At 44.1% G+C, this 20,755-nt stretch overlaps 1 long non-coding RNA gene across 2 annotated transcripts in view; it reads left to right on the plus strand.

Annotated features, from left to right (window-relative positions):
* LOC140684861 (uncharacterized) overlaps positions 1-1,324 on the plus strand; it is a 35,810-nt gene extending 34,486 nt beyond the window's left edge. For both annotated transcript variants that reach the window (XR_012057759.1, XR_012057760.1), the window contains one exon: positions 506-1,324. This is a non-coding gene — a long non-coding RNA (uncharacterized lncRNA). The remainder of the gene's footprint in view (positions 1-505) is intronic.
* The last annotated feature ends 19,431 nt before the right edge of the window (positions 1,325-20,755 follow it).

Genomic DNA, 20,755 nt, shown 5'->3' on the forward strand with positions numbered 1-20,755 from the left:
GTCAGATGTGTCCAAATTGGTCTAGTGAGAGGGGAGCCAGCTCAGAGTGCTTTGCTCCCCACTGCCCTAGATAAACAAACAGAAACAATGCCAGGTGCTTCCATCCACACATTCTGTGATGCAAATGCTGATTTAGGAGAAAAAGAAGTGAAACCATTGCCTTTGTGTACTGATAATCCTTCAAGCAGGCCCCCTAACAGCAAGAGTCCTTGTGTTACGAACAAAAGGGCCTTCCTGGTGCCCACGGGGACACTGTTGGCTTGAGCTAAGTACTGACATTGAAATGTTAATTAGGTAATTACTCCTGGGAATCACCTACTGCCCCCCCACCCACACTGCCATTCTAGGACTGGGATGCAAAATAGAGGGATCAGTGGAATCATGGGAGGGGGTTTTGAAAATACCCCTAAATGGAAGGCTGGGCACAGTGGAGGGGACTAGATGGGTGCGCTGGCTGGGGAAAAGGGAACCACATCCCTGGTCTGTGTCTGACCTGTCACCATAGCCTGCAGGGGAACTGGACTGGACTGCGCTATGGGAAACAGGAACAAAGAAGTAGCTCTTCCTGGTGTTACCAGGAGGAAAGGAGAGGGGACAGCTGCTGCTGGACTTCAGCAATAGACCCTGGCTCATCCCCTCACCCTTCGGCTACCAGTGTGCCAGGAGGAAAGAAGAGAGGATGGTCTGCTGATCGGGACTTCAGATACAGACTGCACACTTCTTCACCTCCAGCTACCAGTGTGCCATGGAGACTTCAGGGACAGACTTTGCATGTCTTCTCCTCCTTCGGCTACTGGGAAAAAGCTACAACAGCAGGGGAGAGCTCCGTGTTGAGCCCCCTGCCCAGCTAATCTTTATAATAAAGAACTGAACATTAATAAAGGCATAAGCCATATTCATTTCACTTGGACCAGTAAGAAGGTTATTTGCAGCCACATCTCAAGCACTGTCAGAAAGAAATGGCCTTTTTTTCCCCACTTCTCTGTCGCAGGCACATTCTTCTTTCTTTCAAGATTTTTCATAGAGGAGCACAGAGGAAAGGAAGAGAAAAAAAATTCTATTTCTGCTCCTTGTTTTCCCATATGGAATATGTTTGGAGAATTGTTTACCTGGGGTGATTGCTTGGTTGGATTCTGGTGACGATTGTTTGATCCTGATGGCTGAACCAATCCACCTGTGGCTGGACTCTCGACCGAAGGTTATGAGTTATGAGTTAGTTATATGTGGTAGTCAGAAAAAGTAGTTTTGTAGTTTTAGTATCTCCTTTAAATAGTATATTAATGTATTATAGTATAGTTATAATAAAGAAATCATTCAGCCTTCTGAACTGGAGTCAGACATCATAATTTCTTCCCACCGGCTTCATCTGCACTTACAATACTTCTCCCTTGTCAATCACACAAACCTCTGGCATTTTAGGATTAGTAAGTGCAGCGCAGAATTATGAAAACACATTATTCCCCCAGTCTCATTTCTCGTGGACTAATTAGAATTATTTGACGCCAAAACTACGTGGGTTTTGATCAGATAATGGACTTTAATTAACAGGAAATTTTAGAAGTACTGCACACAGTGAATTCATTAGCAAAATAATTTTCTGCAATCAGTTCTGTAGGTATTTTAGAGCCACAGAAACCAGTTCACTCATGGTTTTCTAAGGCAAATATCAAACTAGTAGAGTGTGTTTAGATGGGATATTGGGAAGGAATTGTTCCCTAGCAGGGTGGGCAGGCCCTGGCACAGGGTGCCCAGAGCAGCTGTGGCTGCCCCTAGATCCCTGGCAGTGTCCCAGGCCAGGCTGGACACTGGGGCTTGAAGAAGCCTGGGAGAGTGGAAGGTGTCCCTGCCCAGGTGGAACTGGGTAAGGTCCCTTCCAACCCAAACCATTCTGGGATTCTATAAAGTTAATTTTAGGCAGAGACCATAGACTACACCTACTCCTGGTATCATCCATAAAGGTTTCAAGCTCTTTGCTCCATGGGAGGAGCAGCAGAATACTTCAGAGACCCTGCTGCTATGCTGTGAACAGACCAACCCATTTTGACACAGTAAAAAACAATTTTGTATCAAGCTAAACCTTTTCAAGGCACTCAGATTCATAGCTGAGATCATTTCATGTCTGACTGCACAACTGCTGAAAGGTAGAGCAGGCTGGTCATATACCTAAAGTCTCCTCCTCCAGTACTTAAAACTAGGGGCAAATCTAATGTCTTTAGGTGGAGATCTTTGTTTCCTGGGCACAAGGGAACTTCACTCCTTAGTTCATAACTCCCCATCAGATGTGCAGTAATGAGGGAAGCACATCCAGTGTCTCCGTGTGTTCAAGGCTTATAACTCCTGTAGAATTACTTTTTTTTTTGTTGGGGCTGACCCCAGTAGCCCCAGTGCAAGTCCTGCCCCTTGTTAGGACAAGAGCTGACAAACAGCTTTGCATCATCAGCTCAGAAATACTGTCTATAACTAATGAAGAATTCTTCTATAAGACCTTATTTACCACAGACTTACTGCTTTATTGACAGCTATTGACATAAATATTTTATTTCATTTATTTCTATATATTTCACATATTTCTATATATAAATAATCTTTAATTTTAATGCTTTTTACGTTTGTCTAGATCCTGTTTCAGGACATGTCAAGCACAATGTAAGAAGGCTGGACACTCATTGCTGCGATGCTTGGAATATTAATATCTCTGTTGATTATTTCAATGGGGGCACCAGCTGTCTGCAAATTCTAAATGAGGGACAGGATAAGAAACAAAAAATTTTAAAAGGAGAGAATAAAAAAGTACTCCACAATGTTTCAAAATATGGCATGACTTGTGCCATGTGTGGAGTTGTTTGCACTGTATATCCCCTCATGGTTTGTCCCTCCATATCCCCTTTTTGTATCCCTTTGGTTGATCCCAGCTTTCCCATCAGTACCTGTATGTCAATCAAACCCCAACCCATCCCCCTGTCTCCTCCCAGGTGAGGTATCCATCACCTTGTGACCCTTCCCCTTTGTCCAGATCCTTCTCCCAGGGTCACCAGGTAACTGGACCCTGGCTTGGGCCCCTCCCCCACCCCCTCCTCAATGGTCACTCTGAGGCCTTGCCCCCAGAGAGACACTCCATGTCCTTCCCCCTTTGGCTGCTCGGGTTTCCCCGCCCCCCCTATATCTGGCTGCTCCAGGTGGGGTCTCTCTCTCTTGCGCTGGATGTCCTTCGGGTTTGGATGTGGCCTGGGACCTCTCTCCAGGCCCTCTTTAAACTTTGGAACTAATCCAGAGGAGAAGCACCTCTTTCCTTTGCTTGTGAGACGAGCTCAACTTTGGACTCACAAGGGAGCTTCTCAAAGCCCCCCAGGATCCAATGAGAAGCTCCCTTTCTCTGCCCGACTCACCCCACTGCCCAGCTGGCTGGGTTCCATCTGGGACTTATCCCCATGGATTTGAGGGTGAGACGCACCAGCCATGTATACATAAAATTACACAATGAATTGAAAGTAATATAATAACACACTGGAAAAATGAGGCATTCTTCCTGAATGAGCCAGAGACTGAAAAGATTCATGCACAATCAGCAGGTGTCCTTTACATTCCTTATGAAAATTAGAATTACTCTGAAGGCTTCCCTAAACTAAAAATACCTGTGAGTTTGCGAACCCCAAGTTGGGCAACTCCCTGGGGGCTCCTCTGGCAGGGAAGACCCTCCAAGAGCAGTTCTCTGTTAGGAACCAGAAACGCATTGGACTTTTTCAGTCTTCAGCTTTTGTTTATTGTTACCTTATCAAAACTTCAGCACACTGTCTGCACCAGACTCTGCTTCCATGAAAAACAGCACAAAAATGGCTAATGACCTCATGTTGCAAGATCTTTTTAAGTCTAATCAAAAACTAACCTACCCACTTAAAAAGTGACAACTAAATTATTTTACTTTCTAACCCAATAACTGACCCCTAAAGACCCGCAATGCGGATTTTTCTACCCAATTACAAGATACCACCTAAACCCAAGAAGAAAGAGAAAGAAGAAGAAGAAAGAAGGAAATCAAGACAACCCTATATCCTTCATCTTGAATGCATCTATAACATACTAAAAATCCTAAAACCTAAATTTCTCATCCATGTGACATACTACACTACTATCTACAATCTCTACAATCTATTTCACACTTCTGTGGTTTCTAGTTTACCTTGAGGCTTTGGAAGTTTTCTCCATGAATGAGGGTCAAAGTCAGTGCTCCTCTGGGGGTCAGGACACCCCAGAGCAGACAGAGAAATATTCCCAGTGCCCTGGGTTCCCACAAACTCCCATTATAAGCCCCAAAATTCTGAGCAATAGAGCTGAAACTTTCAATAGAAGAGAGGCAAAGAGATAAATGGAAACATAAAAGAGTATAAATCTGTGCTGCACCTGTTTGACCTTAAGGCATAACTCCTTCTCCTTCAGGGGAGACTAGATAGCAGCACAAAAATAAAAAAATAAAACCTGGCTGACTTTAGACTCACCTTAGAGGAGTCTCTCTCTTTCTCTCTAGCAAAGTTCCTTTTTTGCATATTATAATATGTGAGACAATTCCAGTTGCATTTATCCATGTATTTTTAACTCAGATGTAAACTTTTGCTTCAGGCTGAAACTTGGCATACCAGATCTCAGCCAAACAGCAATTTTATAAAAAACCCAGAAGGTGAAGGGAGGCTGAATCCTTACCCTTCAAGACTGCAGAGCAACAGCATATTTAAAGTAATACAGAACAGGAAAAAAACCCAGTTTGCCACATGAGAGCTGCAGCAAATCACATGAAGTATGGACACAGACACATTTGTGAAGATAATAAACATTATTTCTTGCCGTTTAGATGCAGTTTTCATTATCCTCAATATTTGTTGTCACAGAGGGGACATTTAAAGTTGATTTGAAACCTTTTTGGGAGGTGTTGTCCCCATCCCTGGAGGTGTCCAAGGAATGCCTAGAAATGGCCCTCAGAGCTCAGCTAAGAGACAAGGAGGTGATCAAGATTGGATTTATGGGAAGCCAAGTCTAAGAATGAAAATAATCAGACATTCCAGTCATAAACGTTGTTGACTGATGGAACTTAGCACTGTCTAAAATGGCTGAATAGTCTGTTCAGCAGGGGTCTGAATGCTGGGAAGCTGAGCAGAATCCAGGAGACCATGGAAAAGTTTAAAAATATGTTTAAAAAGATGAAAAGCCTCCTGAAGATTTACACCACGAGCCCTGTTTCCTATTTCTTGGTTTCATTCTGAGAGCATTATGAACTACTGTATTAAAATTTTAGACTCTTACAGAGGCAGATTTATCAGGGTTGATCAATCAGCCTTGCTGGACATTTGCTGGAAAATGGGAGATATTGGAGCAAGGGATCTTTATGTGTGTGCACATTAAAGAATGTCAGCATAAACTGACAAACACGGTTATTTACTGAACAATCGCTCTGCTGGAATGTTAACTAAAAATACCTAGGGAAAAAAAATTGAGAAAACAAGAGGTTCTGTGTAGGAGGAGAGAAAAACGGAAATGCGTAGGTGTGACTTGTTCAATATAAAGTTTGATCCGTTTTCCACAGCTAAAATGTAAGGAAAGCTGAGGCATGCACAGCCTGGAGCAACACAGTGCATCTTGAGAGGGCATAAAGAGCCAATTCCATGTGGCTGGGGTGTATTGAACCACTCCTGATGGGAATATTGTCTCTCACAGGCAGGCACCTGAAACAATTCAAGTTCACAAGGTATGCATCTCCCAGTGCTCACAGCTACACTGCAGCAAAACTGGATCAGTACAGGGAGAGCTGAGGCGTTTAAATACTCATCCAGAGAGAAAACCAGCTTGGAATTGCTGAGGGCAGTGTGACCTCATGCTTTTGGCCCTGTTGCATATTCATATCCCACCACTTCAGACAGGAAACCTCTCATTCCATCTTCCCATAAAAACCGGCCCTGAATCACTCCCCCAACTGCCATCTCAAATCATATGTGAAGCTGAAGTAAACTTGTAAATTAATGCACACATACATTGTACATATACATAAATAAAATATATGCAGTTGTAAGGTTTATAATGCTTTCTTTCTGGGAAAATTCCAGAAGAATTTTATAATTTAAATAAAAGGCTGAAAAGCATATGTATAATCATTGTTTTATGACATGACTTGGATAAATTAAAGGCAAATAAAATATAACTCTGCATTGTAGAGGAAAGTGGAATTTAATAACACAGCTCTATCAATACATCTCTGAACTGTATTTAATATACTGGTTGTTGAAGATGGAGAAAAAATATTTTTCAAGGAACAAAGGACAAAAAAGGAATACAATAGAAGATGAAAATCAAATAAATATTTGAGAAATCCAGACAGCATTTTCCTGGTAGAATTCTCCACTAATATGCTTTTATGGTATATCATACTCAGAAATTTGGATAAACCTAATCAATCTTAAGTGCACCAGTCATTCAGCAGACAGAGATACTCACACCATTGTTTTGGCCTTACAGTGGTTGTAGCTCCTCAAGTTCTGTATCTCTTGCAGAAATGTGTTAACTGGGTCCCAGTCAGAGGATGAGGACCCTATAGCAAGATATGATGGCTTTTGAGCCTAACAGTGGGATTTACAGACTGTTCCTCATCACAGGAATATTTGCCAGACCATTGGCTACAGGGTGTCTCCAGTAAGGGCTCAGGGTGCCCTACTGTGCTGCATCTCCCCACAATCCAGCTTATTTTCATCTCAGCAGGGCTGAGGGCCACAGAACCCCAGAGTGATTCAGGCTGGAGGGGCCCACAGGGGCTGCTCTGGTGCCACCTCCCTGCTCCAGCAGGGCCATCCCAGAGCACAGGGCCCAGCAGTGTCCATGTGGCTCTGCAATGTTCCCAGGGAGGAGACTCCACAGCCTTTCTGCTCCATCTGCTCAGGGCTGGCACTGCCCAGGGCAGGAGTTCTGCCTCCTGGGCAGGGGCAGCTCCTGGGCTCAGCCCTGCCCGTGGCTCTGGGGCCATTGCTGGGCCTGGAGCAGAGCCTGGGCTGCTCTGCCCTCCTGTACACAGGGACAGCCAGGCCTGAGGGCCTCTCTCAGCTGGGGCTCCTCTCCAGGCTGAGCAGCCCCAGCTCCCTCAGCCTTTCCTGGACACCCAGATGCTCCAGGAGCTCCTGTTCCATCTGTGCTGAGGATCCAGAGCTGGACACAGCACCCAGAGGTGCCTCCAGGGCTGGGCACAGGGGCAGCATCACCCCTGACCTGCTGGGAATGATCTGGCTGAGCTGATTCTGGAAGCTGATCCCTTTCAAAGGCAATCCAGCAAAATGATGAGTTTTACACCAGGACCTCGAAACAGCCCAACAGCAAAAGCCTTCAAGGTAGTTCAAAGGAGAAAGAAGACAGAGAGGACCATCCAGAGGGTGGGACCATGGCAATCCTGAGTTAGATTGCTTAAACTTCTTCATAAGCCACCTTACATGCCAGATCCAATAATTCAGCTCTCTGCCTCATGCTATTGAATTCTGCTAAGACACAATCACCAATTCTTATTAGAAATGGGAGGCAGAGAAAGACAAGGAAATTACAAATGCACATTCACTAAGGGCAGGGAATAGATGAACACATTTACATTTCTTAGCTTTTTAATCAGGCAAACAAATTTTCTCTCAAAATCCATATGAAATAGCATTAATACTCATGCAAATACTTTTATCAACAATACAGTGTATTCTTGCACTATTGTGTGACTATACATGTGCATTAATCTTAAAAATTAAGAAATTTATTTTTTATTTCAGAACTAGGATGCTTGGAGAACATAACAAAATGTTTAATTGTTACTTTTATTAAATTGGATGCCCAAGATAATAAATTCCAGGTTAGTTTTGCTCAATATCACATAGGAAAGAGTCAGCTCTTAAAGTAATGTGCACGTTTTAACTGTCCACTGTATTTCCAGATACCAGAAAATGTCCTTCAGGATTTCTCATTTCTTCTAATTTTGTCTCTGCCAGATTTTCATCTTTAAGGTCCCTCCCACCCCAAATCACTCTGTGACTATGAAGTTCCACTAAAATAATTTTTAAAACAGTGAGATAAAATCAACTAAAAAACCAACCAACCAAAACCATTTATTTTTATATGCTTTGATATTTGTGGTTTAGGTATAGATCCATATGTTAACTCTCTGCAGTTCACAGAATTAATTTGGCAAAGTTCTGTTAAAAGGGCAAGTTTACTCTGCACTATGCATTATGAATCATTCACACTAAACCAAAAACTGATAGAATTTTCTAAGTCTTCAGCACATAAACTGTACTTTGTTTTTTGCCTAAAGCATCTTAAATTTACCAGTTTGGAGGAAAAGACATGATCAATAACAACCTGTAAGAACTCCAGAAGGAGACTTGTCTAGTGCAGCAGGAAGCTGAGGGGAAGATCAATGCATAAGCATCAATGTACCTGGAAGCAGAACTGATTTAAAGGGTCAAGAAGCAGCAGCTCTCAAGCTCCATCAGGAACCCAATATGTTCCAAACCTGAAAACAACTTCCTCGTACATGAGAGCAAATACCTGAGATGAGCCATCTTGTTCTTGCCAGGGGGATAAATTGTCATAAATTACTCAATACTGACTGCAGGGAAAAACATGGAGTTATTGCCAAGTAGCTGATGTGGAATGAGATCTCCCCCCAGTTCATCCCAGAATTCACACTGTGAAAAGCTGCAGAACGGATGCAGCATCTTGCACAGATAGCTGCAAGATGAATCAATTTCCCTAAATCTTGTAAAAGTCAATGAGAAAATAACACTTCTTAACATGACTACAAGGTGAAAATGAAGGATGGACTTCCTATGAAGGGAAAAGGTTGCTTTCTTCCCTGCTTCTCAGCAAAAGACCCTTCTAAAGGAAAATAAGTGTGTTCCTTTCCTTAATACATTAAATAATGAACTGATCCATAATGCATTAAATAAGAACACCACATTAATAATAAATGAGCAAACAAAACAAATGGCATACAATTTGGCCAGTGTCATCCTGATCAGGGCAGTAATTGTCCCCTGTGCTGGCTCTGCTGAGGCCCCTCAAAGGCTGAGTCCAGTTCTGGTCTCCCCATGGTCAGGGAGGCCTTGAGGGGTTGGAGCATGTCCAGGGAAGGGAACAGAGCTGGGGAAGGGGCTGGAGCCCCAGGAGTAGCTGAGGGAGCTGGAAAGGGGCTCAGCCTGGAGGAAAGGAGACTCAGGGGGGACCTTCTGGCTCTGTACAACTCCTGACAGGAGGGGACAGCCAGTGGAGTCAGGCTCTGCTCCCAGGGAGCAGGGACAGGACAAGGGGAAATGGCCACAAGTTGTACTAGGGGAGGCTCAGGTTGGACAGCAGGAAGAATTTCCCCATGGAAAGGTGGTCAGGTCTTGGCAGGGGCTGCCCAGGGAAGTTTGCAGTCCCCATCCCTAGAAGTGTCCCAGGAAGGGCTGGATGTGTGTTGCCTTTATAAAGGGCAACGGGGGACCTGGTTCAGGTGAGGCAGCACTGCGGCCTGGCCTCTCCAGGCCGCTCAGGCTATCGATAAAGACGCTGGCACCAATGTGGTGGACGATCGAAAGCGTTTATTATCTCATCTCGTGGGTTTAAATAGTCTTGGGGGTCTTTGCTACGTCAGAGGGGGGTTGGGGGGTCTCAGGGGTTAGTCGGGAGTGGAAATTTACCGGGGCAGGTGTGTCTACATGCTTCTGGGGCTTCTGGGGTTAATAGCTAACGTGGGGAAGGGAGAAGGGGAGGGGTCTATCTTTCCGTGACATCCCGTGATCTTCCGCTTCGCCTGTCCCTATCTACTACAGATGTGGCACTCAGTGTCCCTTGGCTGGGGACAAGGGACAAGGCACTCCTTGTGGCATCGGGTGCAGCTGGGAGTAGATGGGCTGGGAGGGCTTTCCCAGCCTTGATGATGCTGGGATTCTGTGAAACCAGAACACTGCTGTCCATTGTAAATCCATCTAACCTTCTCACCATTGCTCTTATAAATTAGGAGCAATTCTACAGATTACCACAGAAAGATATTAAGATTGATCCAAAAAAAGCAGAGTTAGCCAAACCATGAGCAGTTTAGCTGCCCCAGTCATTGGAAGAGAGCATGGCTGCTCTTTAGCTTTCATGGGGACTGTATCCGTTTACCCTGTTAGCTGAACAAAAACCTCAGAGCACAGTAACGGATAAAAAATTGAACCAGTAAACTGCAGATTAGGGAATTTGCTGTTGTTTTGGCATCTCTATCTTATCTATTATCAGTCCTTGTTTTACCACCAGTTGACAAGTCCAATATACTAATCCATATTGGAATTTCTTTCATGTCAACAATCATTAGGGAGCATGTTACAAGTACCACAGGTTTATAGGAATGAACAGGCTCAAAATCTGTCCCTGTAAAAGTGACTTGCACTACTGGGTGTTACTTTTATCAACAGATTTACTGCTGCAAGTTCTTTAAAATTTCCAAATTACATAAATGACAATTAGTGCTGGGAAATTACTGAAATCATAAATAAAAAGCAGTGGAAACAGCTGGAATCCTCACATATTCCACTCCTTGCATTAAACAACACTCAACAAAATGGTACCTGGCAATTTCTTTGTTGCTTATGTGGCAATTAATAACCAACTGCAAAACATTTAAATGATTGGGTTTATTATGAAACATAAAGCTATTACATGCATCAACACACTTTGCATTAAAATTTTGGCTGCATTTCTCTTCAGAAAATACAGAAGAAATTTTCTTTACAGATCTATACCATTTTTTTCCAAGTTATATCATACCTACCCATGTGTCCACTATGCGTACCCTTGTATTAATTTGCCTGGTAGAAATATCACATTTAGAAGTTCAAAGATACTCAGATCTCACTTTTTGGAAAATTTCCATCACAGTTGCCACCCTTCACTTCTCAGGTAATTAATCAAGTTACCTGATAATATCAGCCACCCTCATTTCCTCTAAACTAAACATGCACATGCCTGAAGAACCATTTATCAGAATCCCTTTTTGCTGCTACTTCTGGCATCTCCTCACTCCCGTGGGGCTGGCTGAGCTAGAGAGGCTGCTGACCACAGAAAATGAAGTTCAGACTTCCATAAGTCATAAGGATCAGAGGCACAGCCTAGTGTGCTGAGGGCTAGGTGTGTGAGAGCACAGATGTAGAACTGGTTTACTGAAGAAAAAAAAAAAAAAAATCACCGGTAAAGTGCTTACATGTATCTACATATCTCTGTTTTGCTTCTAATTATGTCAGAAGAACTGTAAATTGAAGGGAAAAAAATTCAGACCCAAGTTACTGCTGGCTGCAGTGTTAACTGAGCTAAAAAAAACAGAGACTTTAAAAAAAATCAGTATAAAATGACTTTCAGTAGGCCCAGGCTTTTGTGACAATGTGAGAAGACCTTTAAGTAAATAAAAGAGCCTCCATCAATCCACCAGGGCCTGCAGGGTCAGATGAAAGAATTTTGAACCCAGTGTTCAGTGATTTCTTGTTTAGGACATCAGTTAAAGGTCCTGAATTTCCCTAACTCTCTCCTGGCACTCCCCAAACCACCAAATTCTTCTTGGTTTCCTCTTACTCTTAATTAACCTGACTTTATCCATGATATTTCCAATTATTTGTAGTGAATATTGCTCATTATTGCTGCTTATAAATTTCTCTTGTAGATACAATGACATTTTAAACCTCCACTTGAGGGCGAAAAAAATCTGGCCCATTTTCTTCAGTTTCAGTATTATGAACACACATATTTTCAAACATTACTTACAACATAACAAGTACAATTCAAGATGAGGGCACATCTTGTAGTTCATGATTTTTGTGGGTTTACAAGGAGGAACACAATCCAGAAAATTTTGTAACCATGAAAGTCAGCATTCAGAAAAGAATTCTGATTACAACATCAAAGTTCCACATAAATCTCAGTAGTTGCTTCAATTCAGAGGACTCCAACTAAAAAGAGCAATTAATTGTTTTAGAGAAGCATTATGAATAAGATAAATGAATGGTAATTTCCATGTTTTTCCCAGACTTTAATCTTGGGATAAGTAATCTAGTTGACAGAAGAATGAAAAAAAAAAACCTTCTCTCTCCTTTTGCATAAATGAATTAAAAGGCAAAGGAACAAATATTATGATATTTTAAACAAAATCTTCTGTCTCATTTTGCACAAATGAATTAATAGGCAAAGGAAACAGTATTATGATATTCAAGTATGTGTCTGTAGGAGCTGATTCTACTCAAATTATTGGTACATGCTTAAAAGCAAAGAAAGCCACTAATTTCAGCAAGAAGCAGAAATACCTACTGCTGAAAGTAGGAAGGCTTTATTCAAAAGACCAATCTTCTTAAGATAGGGATTATTTAAATTAAGGAAAAATATATGTAAGACAGTCCTCCTAAAAGCTATCTTTTTCATTTGGAATCCCAGAGCAAAATATTCCTCAAGGAGAAAGCACCAAAACCAGACAAGTTACAAGTCATGGACCTCCAGCAAAATTGTGCCTACAAGATTTCCTAAATAATTGGCAATGCAAAAAAGAATAAAAAGTGTTTTGAAGCAACCTTTTAATGTCTAATAAGTTCTATGTATTTTAACTGAATTTATATTGTTTCTCAACCCTATTACTTTTTGGGAATAATAGGGTTTTTCTACTATAATGCCAACAGTTAAAATTATAAATGTGTCTATATCAACATAAAGACACTCCCACACCAGGTGAAAAAAGGCAATTTAGAGTTCCCATTCATTTTCCCAAAAATGGAAAGAATCCCAGGATCATCTTTCAGATTTACGTGAACCTGACTATACCCATTCCTAAGGAATAGTTTACCTCCCAATATCATCTAATGTACTATCTATAAACCTCTGAGGAAAATGGTTTATGAGCAACAGGAAAATAAAAAGAATTTTAAAGATCTGATATTTAAAAAAAATAAATGTTTGTAAAGTGACAAGATTAATGGACTACACTGGATGATAAACTTCTAAGAATAATCCTCTAATGTCAGAATAAAGTCAAAATAACCTAATAAACCCTTTCTCAACCATGATATATTAGTAGAAAATTATTTCTGAAAAGAAATATTTTTCACAGTGTTTTCAGTGTGGCAGAAGAAGGGTCATCCTATAGGACCTCAACAAGGTGCTTCATATCACTAGACGGGAAAACAGAGGGATTTCTGATTAGTCCTTCTGATCTGGCAGACCTTCTAAGCTTCTAAGGTAAGGATGGTTATCTACCTTATAGAACAAAGTGTGTGGCTGGATCCTATAGGTATTGGCAAAAAGAACAAAAAAAAAAAAAAGATACGTCTATAATACGTCTATAGAAACTTTCAAGGTGAACAATTCAAAACTTACATTTCACATATATATATATATTTCTTTACATGTGAAGGAATAGAGCAAGATGTTTTAACAGCATTGTACCATATATAATTAATGATTGATACTTTTTAGAATGAGTGCTTTCAATATCTTGAAATTAATTCAGGATTCAAATTTAAAAAATCGCTATTCAGAAAATAAATTAAAGAGAATCAGTAGCCACATAAGAACTAGACATTTGATAAGGAAAGGAAAACTGCAGCACAAAGTATTTATTAAAAAAAAGGACTAGCTTTATCTTAAATGCTACTCAAACTTGTATTTCAGCTGGAAAGCTGACAAAATTATATCAGCCAACATTATGGCCCTGTAAATTCTGTTATTAAAAAATTCTTTGTAATATTTTTTTGCAATATTTTTTTAAAAGCCCCACCCCAGCAAAATCTCTGAGAAAACGTATATAGGGTGGCTAATATTACCATGTCTTTAAAATATTAGCTTGCTGGACAAATATGTGCTTTTGGATAAGCAGCACCTGACCTTACAGCAGCCATTTTTCTAAATGTTACAGCCCTACTAATAGTTTCAATTAAATAAAAATTAAAGCTGAGAAAATATCACAAAAGGGTAATCTAATATTTGGTCATTAATGTGCTTATGTAAAGTGATATTTACAACAGCATTTGGAGATCCAGGGAATATTCCTGGGGGGAAAAAAAATGTAAAAAGAGCTTTAATAATTTCTACTCTTCTACTACACTGAATGTTTGTGTCCTGCACATCATATTATCCCCAGAGGTACTGGAAGAGTCATCCAAGAGCAGCTTCTCAGGCTTGAAGATGAAACTTCCTTAGAGAGATGATTTATGACAGCATGAAGTGACAGGACACAGAGAATGGGTTCTCACTGGCAGAAAACAGGGTCAGATGGGATATTGGGAAGGAATTTTTCCTGGCAGGGTGGGCAGGCCCTAGCACACAGTGCCCAGAGCAGCTGTGGCTGCCCCTGGATCCCTGGCAGTGCCCAAGGCCAGGTTGGACACTGGCGTTTGGAGCAGCCTGGGAGAGTGGAAGGTGTACTTGCCCATAGCAGGGGTGGCACTGGGTGAGATTTAATGTCCCTTCCAACCCAAACTGTTTCATAATTCTCACAGACCAACCTTTCCTCTTCAGGTCGAACAATGTTTCCATTGCTGCCTTACACTGGACAGAACTTAACTTAGGATGGGCTCTTAAATATAAAATGACCTTGCTATTAGTGAAACAAGGGATTTCAGTGTTTTTAAGGGGCCTATTTTTTTTTAAATTAATAAAACAACTTTTCCAGCATTGTTACCATTTCCCTAATCCTTGGGTGAGCAATACTCACAACCCCTGGAAACCTACAGAGCCAGAAATTACACTCATTTCTGTATTCATGGCAACTGAGAATAACTTCCATGGATTATCTGGTCATCTTCCAGCTACTGCCATTCAGTATGTCTATGATAAAAAGGGCAAAAACTACATGAAAAGTTGGTAAAGCTGATTGGCACACACATAGGGCTGGTGCTGCCCTGCCCATCTCTGCTCACCTGTGTGGACCAAGAGGGAGGACCACAGGGACAAGGTGTCCCCTGAGAAAGAGCTGTCTAGAGGCCTGGAAGGAGAAAACAGCAGGAAGATACACTTAAACAACAATAGAAATGTCTGAAGAACTGTAGTATTTACATAAACTCCATGTTCCTTTTGCTTAAATGTACCCTAGTCTCCTTGAAGGTGTTATGCAGTTATAACTGCCCCACAGAAAACTTCTAAAACTCAGTTATGTTATTTTTGTTATGCATTCCTTAGAATTTTTTTTTGGTTGTAGATACAGCCCAGTTTATTGGATGAGAATATTTTTACTTCGAAGTTTCCTAGGAAATATAAATTTAATAATATTAATGTCTCAGTTTGAAAAGACGGGTGTCTGCTAAGAAAGGCAGGAGCCTCTCTTGAAATAGAAAATGTAAGCCCCCTCCCTCTGAATTATTACAATTTTGAAATTAAGGGTGCTCTCAGGCAAAGATATGGGAATAGGAATAAGAGTTATTTATTAGTGATGCACCTATCCCCCTCAGCCCCCCGAATCACCAGGCTAGCCAAGATATACGGGGCCTTGAGGGAAGGCGGTCAGGAGTTGGGCAGAGATTCAAAAGAGGCTCCAATTTCCCGATGTAGTTGTCCAGCTGTTTTATTCCATGAGATGAAGGGGAAAAGAGAGTGAACAGTAAGGGACATAGCCTTATCTAGACTCTGGACAGGGAGGGCTTTCTGGGTTTCTGCCAGCCCCATCAGAGGAGGAAGGAGGGGATCACACTTATCAGACCCCAGTCACAGGGGTCCCTGGAAATGGGGAAAAGCATAGCCCGAGCGCAATGTAACATTAGTGATTTATTAAAAAACATGGATATTGATCTAGTATTGATATCCAACTGTGACGGACAAAAACTCTCTGACAGTTTAAAGTAAGAAAGTGTATGTTTATTCGACGCCGGGCAGCGTGCAGGATAGCTCCCAAATACACACCACGCCTTCCAGGCGATTACAGAGTCTTTTTATCCATACAAGTATTGAATACACAAAATACAAATACATATTCATCATTTTAGTACATCCCATTCTGTGGTAGATAAGGGACAGGCGAACGGAAGACCACAGGATGTGACGGAAAGAGAGAGACCCTTCCCCCTCCCTCTGCCCCACGCTATCCATTAACCCCAGGAGCATGTGACCACACCTGCTCTGGTAACTTTCCACTCCCGACTAACCCTGGAGACCCCTCAACCCCGCTCTGACGTAGCAAAGACCCCCAAGACTATTTAAACCCACGAGATGAGATAATAAAGGCTTTTCGACCGTCTGCCACATTGGTATCTGCGTGCGTTGATTAGCCCGAGTAGCCTGGGCGAGACCAGGCTGCCGTGCTGTTCCCTGAACCAGGTCGCTAGTTGCCCTTTATAAAGGCAACATACTGGTGCCGAAACCCGGGAGAAAAAAGGGAAAAAATCACCCGGCAGTCGGGAGACGCCTGGACAGGAGCAGCGGCCGGAGCAGTCAGACCGTATCTTGGCGCAGGGAGACGTCCCGGGACCCGCAATCGTCATGGACGCTATAGCATGGGTCGTAAGTGTGATTTGTGGGCAATGGAGTATCAAATTTAAGCTCAAGGACTTTTATCTTGCTATAGCAAGGCTGCTTGAGCTTGGGGCAGCCGACTGCCCAGTGGATGCTATGCATCCGGGAATATGGGAACAGTGTACAGCCACGCTGGCCGGGGAAACGAAACCCTTAGGCAGTGGCAAGAGCATTACGGCACGGGGCAAGGTAGAAAAAGCCCCGCGCAAGGCAATAGAAAAGCAAGAGACGCGGAGTGCAGCGCATACGTGTTTATTAGTTAGACCCGGGCTCGGGACGGGGACGGAAGCGCAGACCGTCCCTGAAGACAGTCCGCCCGGGAGCGGGGACCCAAAGGGGCTCAGCGCGTCACCCCCTTCCCCAGATCAGAGCCCAACTCCCGCCGCGGAAGCCCCCCGAAAAACCCCCGCCGCTGAAAACCCCCAAAAAACCCCCGCCGCGAAACCCCCCCGAGAAACCGCAGCTTCCTCCGTCCCACCGCCGCCGCCGGTCAGCGATCCGTTGCCAGAGGCGCAGCGGCGCGCGGAGCGCTTCTGGCAGGAGCTGGCAGAAGAAGCCAGAGTCACAGAAACCGCAGCTCGGGTGAAAACACTAACCGCGTGGCCATGCTGCTGCTTTGAAAATGGTGCCGGGTGCCGTGGGGAGGGGCGGGGCGCGAGTAGTCTCGGCGCGAAAACTCGAGAGCCGCACCATTTCAGGGGCGTGCATGCGCAGGAGAAAGAGGCGGAGAGCGGCAGGGGGCGCGGACCCAAACGGCAGCCGCGCCGGGCACCGCCACCATATAAGGAAGAAACCACCCCCCGCGGTAGGCGCGGCGAGCCGGGGGGGCGGGAGCGGCCCCACCCCTGCGGGGAGGAGCGAGCTCGGAGCCGAACAAAAAGGCACCGAGCCCCGGAAGTGCGCTGGCATTTGACTTCCGGCGCGGAGCCCGGCAACAGCTCCGCCGGCTCCTCCGAGCCGGCGGGGGCCGGCCGGGACTCCGAAACCGAAGAAACGGAATCAGCGCAGTTTAAAACAAAACCGAGTAGAGTTCTAAGCCGCACCAAAAAGCGGTCACAATACGAACCAACCCAGCTTACCAACTGGAGAAAAAGACCCTTTTGGGGCTGCGGGAGAAAAAGGCGTCTCGCCAAGGAATGCAGGTCCCAGCCCCCGGAGACACGGGACGGGGGGGGGAGAGCGCGCGGGCCGAACTCAGCCTCCTCCCACCGCAAGCAGCGCCTGTGCCGCAGGGTCAGCAAGAGACGCCCCAAAATGGGACCCCTGGGTAGCCCTGGCCATGAAAGTGGGGAGGGAGCCCCCGAGAGTGTGGGGGACGTGCCGCCTCTGTGGTAGTCGAGACCCCCACGTGGCGGGACTCCAGCTTTGGGCAGACACAAGAGCAGACTGCCCGATGTTTCCGCAGGCTCTGTGGCCCCGACACTGGCGGTGCAGAGAGGTCCCTCCAATGAACGGGGTGGGAGGGCTGTCCCGAGCTTAGAAAAGCACCCAATTGGTAGCTATAACGCTGCATACAAAGAAGGGGCCAGAACGGACAGTAGCAGTCCACCCTTACATTTTACAAAACTCTCCACCCCTGATAGGAAGGGACATCCTTGCTATGTCAAGAGTCAGGATTACAAATTTATAATAAGCGCCACTGCTGCACACCCACTGCTGCCAGTCAAACCTGACCCTCAAAACAAAACTAATGAGAAGCTGTGAGTCTTGTTTGCAGGACATGCTCATGAACCATCCCCGTGATGCATACACCCCTGCTCCAGAGAGAGATGACAGACCACCGAAACGCCAAATGAAACCCCAGAATCCCACGGCGGTGAGACCCAGACATGCACAGTGTCTTTATGCAATTTTGCTATTGAGGCTTGTGGCCGGGGGACAAGTTGACCCAGGCCACTACCCTCATCAGCCATTTAAGTAAATCATGTAACATCTTTCAAGTGACAAGGAGTTCAAAGAAATCACCACAGCAGACACCCCATCCTTTGTGTTCCACATAGCCAACCTGTTTAGAAGCTACCTTACTAACCCTAAATGAAACCAAATCAAACCTGACTAACCCCTATTAGTTTTGCTATAATGTTAAAACCCCCTTTTCTACGAAGGCATTGCTTTAGACACCCCCTTCCGTTACTCCACAGCCAGTGCCCCCCACCAGTGCAAGTGGGACACTCCCCGCAGAGGACCAATAAGTGAGTAGTCCCATCCACATCTGAGATGTAAGTTTGCCAGAGACCCAGAGTGAATCCTTATATGTTCCTTGCCAAATTTAATGACTCTATCAATTTCTGTGTCCAAGTTCTAACTGTTCTAGAGTTCTGTACCACTCAGACGAAGAGACATACCACCTTCTCGAGAAACCTGATAACTATCGCAATGCTGCTTGGCCTGAGAGCAGCTGGCACGGCCATGAGTGTCTCAGCCATCGCAACCCAGCAGCACGGACTCTCTCAGCTGCAAATGACCATCGACGAGAACCTGCAGAGGATCGAGAAATCCATCTCCTATCTAGAGAAATCAGTCTCTTCACTTTCAGAAGTGGTCTTACAAAATAGGCGGGGACTGGACCTCTTGTTCATACAGCAAAGAGGACTGTGTGCAGCCCTGAAAGAGAAGTGCTGCTTTTATGCAGATCATACAGGAGTCGTTAAAGACTCCATGGCAGAACTCCGAGACAGACTGGCTCAGAGAAAGAGAGACAGGGAAACCCAACAGAGCTGGTTTGAATCCTGGTTCAATCAATCACCTTGGCTCACCACTTTAATTTCCGCCCTAGTAGGTCCACTGGCAATACTGCTTTTAGCTATTACCATAGGACCATGCCTGCTGAACAAATTAGTCTCGTTTGTTCAGGCCCGTCTGGAAAGGGCAAACATTCTGTTCATAGGCCACCAACAAATGCTGTAAACCAAAAACTGCAAACACAGTCAGTCGCTAAAGCCTTCAAGACCTGCCTTGAAAAAATTACTCAGGTTTACCAAACCACCCTTTCCTTAACAAGTTACAAGTTTGTACCTCACTCCAGTGCCTATATCTACGACTACCTCATTTTATATATGATAAGGGGAGGGGAGATGTGGTAGATAAGGGACAGGCGAACGGAAGACCACGGGATGTGACGGAAAGAGAGAGACCCTTCCCCCTCCCTCTGCCCCACGCTATCCATTAACCCCAGGAGCATGTGACCACACCTGCTCTGGTAACTTTCCACTCCCGACTAACCCTGGAGACCCCTCAACCCCCCTCTGACGTAGCAAAGACCCCCAAGACTATTTAAACCCACGAGATGAGATAATAAAGGCTTTTCGACCGTCTGCCACATTGGTATCTGTGTTCGTTGATTAGCCCGAGTAGCCTGGGCGAGACCAGGCTGCCGTGCTGTTCCCTGAACCAGGTCGCTAGTTGCCCTTTATAAAGGCAACACCATTTCCCGCTTCGTATGCTAATCACTCCAAAAGCTATTAAGCATGCGTAGTTTGTCCCTTGAAATGGGTCGGTGGTCCCTTTCATGGGGAGGGGTCCCAAAATGAGGAAGTCAATGAAGTCTTCCTCATTCTGACCTTTCTACCTTTTCAATGCAAGTATGACAAATGAACTCTTGGTAGAACTCCCATTCCTTGTCTTCAATTGGTTTCAGAACAGAGGAGGCCCACAATTGTCTTATGTTCCTAAAAGCTATTTGTCAGTTTCTATATTCTTCATTATAAACCCAGCTAACTAAACATTGTGCTGACAAGCAATCAATTATTAGTTAACTACTAACTCCTAACTTCATCAAGGCCTACTCATTTATTATTATTTTAATTAACTCTAATAAGGCTTATTTCTCTTAGCTCCTCAAAATCTCTAAATGCCTTAAAGTTTACTTTTCATTAGGAAAAATAAAAATAAAAATGCAGTAATATAAAAGAATACTGACAGAGTCAGGATACAACCTGGTACCCTGTGGGTCAGGGTTGTGGCAGCAGTGCCATTCCATGGTGGCTGCAGTCCTCCTGCAGTGAGAGGTGTGGTTCTGTTGGAGCAGTGATCCTGTAGAAAGGTGGTGTTTTTTCCTCTGAAGATCCAGTAGTGGTGCAGATGGGCCTGGGCTTCCTCTGGGAATGCAGTGGAGAAGAAACCTGTTCCTCTGGGAATGCAGTGGGCAAAGGCTACTGTGGTGTTCCAATTCTCAGATGTATCCAGGTAGGAATGCTTGTGTCATGGTTTGACACTAGCACAATGCCAACGCCCCCATGAAAATGCAGTTTCT

This window comes from Taeniopygia guttata, chromosome 11 (genome assembly GCF_048771995.1).
Source record: "Taeniopygia guttata chromosome 11, bTaeGut7.mat, whole genome shotgun sequence".
In the NCBI taxonomy this organism is placed as follows: domain Eukaryota; kingdom Metazoa; phylum Chordata; class Aves; order Passeriformes; family Estrildidae; genus Taeniopygia; species Taeniopygia guttata.